The 5,566-nt window shown below is 40.1% G+C and overlaps 1 long non-coding RNA gene across 1 annotated transcript in view; it reads left to right on the top strand.

Moving 5' to 3' along the window:
• Positions 1–57: 57 nt before the first annotated feature.
• The window catches only part of LOC106631813, a 7,176-nt gene continuing 1,667 nt past the window's right edge, over positions 58–5,566 (top strand). Inside the window, exons 1-2 of the long non-coding RNA XR_001335648.1 lie at positions 58–69; positions 3,397–3,492. This is a non-coding gene — a long non-coding RNA (uncharacterized LOC106631813). The remainder of the gene's footprint in view (positions 70–3,396; positions 3,493–5,566) is intronic.

Here is a 5,566-nt window from a genome sequence, read left to right on the forward strand (position 1 = left end):
TCCGCCTGCCGTGGGCCTTCCCCTCCCAGAGCCGCTCCCAACGCACGTTGGCTGCTGGCTCTTGTAAAGGTACGAGTTGTCACGAAATGGGTCCGGTTGTAAGGGACCGTAGGGGATCATCTGGTCCAATCTCCCTGCTCAAGCAGAGTCATCCCAGAGCAAATGGCGTAGGATTCCAACCAGGTTGTTCTTGAATATCCCCAGTGAGGGAGACTCAGCAACCTCTCTGGGGAACCTGCTCCGTGCTCGGTCACTGCACAGTAAAGGAGCTATTCCTCATGTGTAGGTGGAGCTTCCTGTACCTCCGTTTCTGCCTATTGACTGTTGTGCTAGTGCTCGGCACCGCTGAACAGGGTCTGGATCCGCCTTCTTGACACCCGTCCTTCAGATACTCACGGACATTGATAAGATCTCCTCTCAGTTCTTCTCGAGGCTGAGCAGGCCCGATTCCCTCAACCTAAGAGAGATACTCCAATTCCGTAATCATCTTTTTGCTCTCCTCTGAACCCATTAGTTTGTCCAAGGGATTTAAATGTGGCATAACCATAACAGGTTTTTTGAGTATTTTTCTCTTCCCCAGCCTAGGCAAATATATAAATTACTGCATGTCTTGAGCTGTTTAAAAATGGCTAAGCTATTACTGGCATAATGACTAAAACAAAATGAATTGAATTTATCTCTCCAAAGAGCTTGACTCCCAGGGTGTTTTCTGGCTTGGGTGTCAGCTGAATTGCATGGAAATAACCGGGCCATGTTTGCCCTTAGTGGCTGTGCTGAGGACCCCTGCAGTCACAAGGTTTTTTTAAGGAAACTTCCCTGTCTGACCATTTACAAGGCTCCCTGACTCCCTGCCAGTCGCACTCCCGATGCCAGGGACTTTCACTGCTAGGACCGAAGGCCCTTCACAGCAGAAAGGTGGCTCCACTGAAGTGCACTGCTGGACTTCCTACGCACCTCACCTTCTGCCAGTATTGCTGAACCTTTGTATTCAATATAAAAAATTAAACCATTGAGGGAAAGGAATGAGAAAGCTGCCAGATACTATACACCTTTTCGTGCCTTTTTACGGAAATAAAAGAATACTGCCTAGTGCTTCTGACCCTTCCTTTCACTATGGGATTTATAAGCCTGCTTACCACAACCTGCCACACCAGCAATGCCTTGCATCCACCCAATATACAGAATAAAATAATTTGGAAAGAAGTATCTTAATATAAAGAAATACTTTTTTATCAGGGATTATATTGTTCTTTATTAACACAGTGAAGGGGGAAGAGTGATACTGAAGAATGATAACAGATGATGTAAAATGCACAGTCTTATGCTTAGGTTCCTCTGAAGTTACTTTGTATTGTTTGGAAAAATTACAATCCTAGCATTTCCAGTTCTTGAGTTTAGCATCTTTTTTTATTGAAAAACAGCAGTAATGCCAAAAAAAAATTAAAAAAAAACAAACACAAAAAAACCTCACATACACAACTAAAAACACAACCCACAACTACATGAGAAAGAGATTAATTGGAATAATAAATTAATTGGACCAGAATGTGATCAGCAGCTTGTGCATGCCAAATGTAACTGTTTCTATGCACTAATACACATACATGAGAATCTCTATAGACTCTCTACCTGGCTTTCTATAAATTTCTTACACAAAGCTAGACATATATCTATTAAGCTATCTCTAGAGAAAAGTGTGAATACAAGGCTTTATTTTGTGACTCAAATCACATATCTTCCTCTTTAGTTGTAGAAAAGCTAGATGTTAAATCTGCTTCTGTCTATTCACTATTCCAAAATAGGGCTTTGGCACTATGCATCTTCAGGATTATCTTCTACCAGTCAGTTTTCCAAAGTAACTTTACTTTGTAAGTCTACAGCTCCTTAGGGCATGGGTAAAATTTCTTTCTTATTCAAATATCCTGGAGAAGGCTTTCTGAAGTCAGGGGAGCAGGAGTGTCCTAGGTCAAGTACAATTTCTTTTATCACAGTGATACAATTTTTATTTTGTTATTGCAAAGAAAATTTCGTGATATGATGGATTTTTTGAATCCACAAAGTGTGGGTGAGTCTTCCACAGCAATCAGCAAGGCTTGAAGCTCCCCACCTGAGGAAAACTGCTTACTGCTGCTGAACTGCTAGGCCTAGGTTAGGTGATCATGGACAAGCATGTGTTTCCTACTGCTGACTCTTACCTATTTAGAAATCCATAACATTTGCAGACTCATCAAGGCACAGGGTTCCATCTTTTTCCCCTTCATTCCTCTTCATGTCCCACACCTCAGTAGCATTGGCAGGAGCAGTGTAATTTCAAGCCCAGGCTGGAGCAGCATCTGAGATGTAAGGAACAGAGTGCATCAAGTAGTGGACCATCTCGGGGGCATCCGTCCAGTCCCATGAGCCAGGGTTTGTCCCTGGCGTTTCCACAAAATTTGGGAACTCTGTCTACATACACAACACAATCAGAGCCAACATGACAATCAGAGGCATCTGGACAGCAGTTTTTCCGCTTGAACTCTTATCCTGTACATTCCTACAGTCTCCATTGAAATCAATTAGTAATCACTCTGCTTTTCCCATTTTTGTAACCGAAGCTTCTGAAGTGCTTGATGGCACTTCACACCTGTAACAAAGCTGTTTAACATGTGGGTAGACGTTAGCAACCAAGTTTCTGGGTTCCCTGCTCATAGGATTTCTGCAAGCTGAGCCTGGCCACAGACCTCTCTGAGACAGTGAGGGATTCCATCTCAGCTTTCTGCTATCCTCTGTGTGAAGGCTGCTAAGACTTCTGCTAAGGTGACTGAGAACCTCACAGGTCTGGCAGGATGGCAAGTCATCTTCAGGGTACATGTTGTCCTTGCTTCAGGGCAATCACAAGCATCCTTCTCAGCCACATACTAGAATTCAGGAAAGTAGATTTGCTCATTAAAAAAGAAAAAAAAAAAAACAAAACAAACAAAAAAAAACCCCAACCAAACAAACAAAAAACCAACCAAACAAACAAAAAAACAAACAAAAAGAATCCAGGGTAAAAGATATTTCTGCTTGGTTTTATTCTCCACAAAAGCTTCTAATTTCCAGTATCTAATGAAGTTACGTAACTTTAGGCATACTGCCATGATTCTATGCATTTTCATGGTCATAAATATGAGTGTTCTTACCCTTGTTTCTTCCATGTTTCAGGTAGTGCTTTCAAAATGGTTTTAATTCAAAGAAGCACAAAATGCAGTGAATAGAGCAGGAGGAACTGTGAACCTCCTTATTGTGTCCCCAAAAACCCAAAAGCCTAATCTTACAGGGCTTTCAAAATTTTTGAGCTATTTCTTGGAGAATTTTAGAATATAACTGCAGCAAAATCACACACTACAGGGGTACCTTATTTCCTAAATCTTTCAGAGTCACCTGGTTTTGAATCTCCTTCAGAATCAGCTGAATCATGGTGGAATGTTTGCTCTGCTTACACAAACTTTTCCTCAAGACAAGGTGAAATGTGTAAGTTGTACAATCCTTCAATTACGCATGCAGCAATGTAGTTACTGCTGAAACATGTAGTAATCTTAGTAAGTCAGTCTTACTGAGCGTGAACTGCTTAAATTGAAACCCAAGGACAAAATCAGAATTTTTTTCCTGCTCATGCTATGCAATAAAAACTCCAGGGTCTTCTTATCAATAAAACACTTCAGCTAAATTTTAAAGCCAGTTTTTGCAGTTCAAGGAACAAACTAGAGAGTAATTATATTCTTCTTGTCATCATCAAAGGAGTACATTCACTCATTTGGTAAAATAGAAACTTTAGAGTCCAGTAGCCTTTTTAACACTGTCACTGGGAAGGCCCTGATCGTCAAGCTTTGTTCAAAATTGTAGTCTAACATGGCAGTAGACAAAACAGGCTGTACCTCGGCAGCAGATATCTCAGTATAGTACAAGATATAACCTTGGAACAAGCACATGTGTCAGTCCAAGGAGAGTGAATTCACCACAGTTGCTGATTCAACAGCAGGACATGTTTCTTTATCTCGCTTGGTTTTCAGCTGCTGTGCAGCTTATCAGCTAGAAAGTACCACCAAGTTCCTCCCTCCTCTGCAAGGGTGTCAAGAGAGCCTTGTCATGGTGTCCCACTCCACCCTTCCTTTAATTCCCCTGAGACTGTATTGTGTATGGGAGTTCAGGTATGTTGGCCACATCCCATCCAGGGAATAGCAACTGTATTTTCCCCTGTGCTTTCCATACCATTATCTTTTTACCTCATCATCTTCCCACACAAGCAGTATTCATAGATTTTGCAGTTTATCAATCCTTCTCAGATTAGACATATATCCAGGGTTTACAAGTGAGGGAAGGAGAGATGTTTTTGTTTGAGGGAATTATGTAGAATTGTTGTAAATTAAGACCCTGCAAAAGAGGGGAAAAATCTGAATGGGGACTGAGACAATATGGAGATGTCCTACAGACATATAGTTATTTGGGGTTTTTTAATTAATTAAAAAACCATGCTGATGTACAATTCCAAACCTATGTATTATGGTTTCAGACAGACAAAAACTTTTTATGCTTATTTAGTAACAGCATTAATTTTCTCCATCAAATTGGTTTAAAAGGATGTACAGCTTTATATATTTATATGTAAAGAAAACCATTATTCTATCTAAAAAAATTCACAGATAAAGGATCCCTTCTTTGTTTTATACCATCTGACAGATTGTGTCTCCACCCTTAGTTTTTGCTCCACTACTTTTCTAGATCTTTGATTACTGAGGCCTATCAAAGCATCTTTTACTCTTTTTAACTATGCAGTTTCACTGAAGCCCAACTCTTAAAAGAATTGGAGTTGACAGGGAAAAGGGAATGAATGAAACAACTACTCAGTTTGAACACACATAGTACAACAATTGCTTCAGTGTTAAAGCACTTGAAATGTTGAGACCTTTCATCCTTTGAATTGTTAGACCCATATCAAACCTATTTCTACTGTATTTCTCACAGGATTTTGAGAGCTCTATCCTGATCCTTACTCTTCCAGTGTAGATAAAATGTGGGGAAAGAACAACTCTAAAGAGTTCCAATTGAAAAAAAGAAACATAGAAAAGAAAGCAGCAGCTTTAGCAATTCACCTTAAAAGTGGCACTTCCCTGGCACCTCCATCACACACACTCTGAAATTCCCAAGCAGTAAAGTTTTGCAATAGCATTTGTTTTATTGTCTGTTTTTGAAAGAGCGGTGTTAGGTGTCATTCCAAGTGAACCCGTATTAGCAAAGTAAACAGATGTGTTGCCACTTATTCCAGTAGAAATGGCATCAGGACCCCAATAGGGCAACTCTGAGTACTAAAAATATGAGTGATCTGTATTTGACATGACAAATTTGCACAAGAGAATGTGTAAATAAAATTACTCAGAGGATACAGATACAATTGCCAGAACTGCTCAGGGCATGCTACCTGGTATTTTGCATGACACAGACCTCTTTTTGACACAAAGGGCAGGTATATGTTATTTCCTCAGTTTTGAGAAATCAGTTCATAGAACTTACTGGCCATCCTCATCTTCTTATTTTTTTATTATAATAC

This window comes from Geospiza fortis, unplaced genomic scaffold (genome assembly GCF_000277835.1).
Source record: "Geospiza fortis unplaced genomic scaffold, GeoFor_1.0 scaffold12, whole genome shotgun sequence".
NCBI lineage: Eukaryota > Metazoa > Chordata > Aves > Passeriformes > Thraupidae > Geospiza > Geospiza fortis.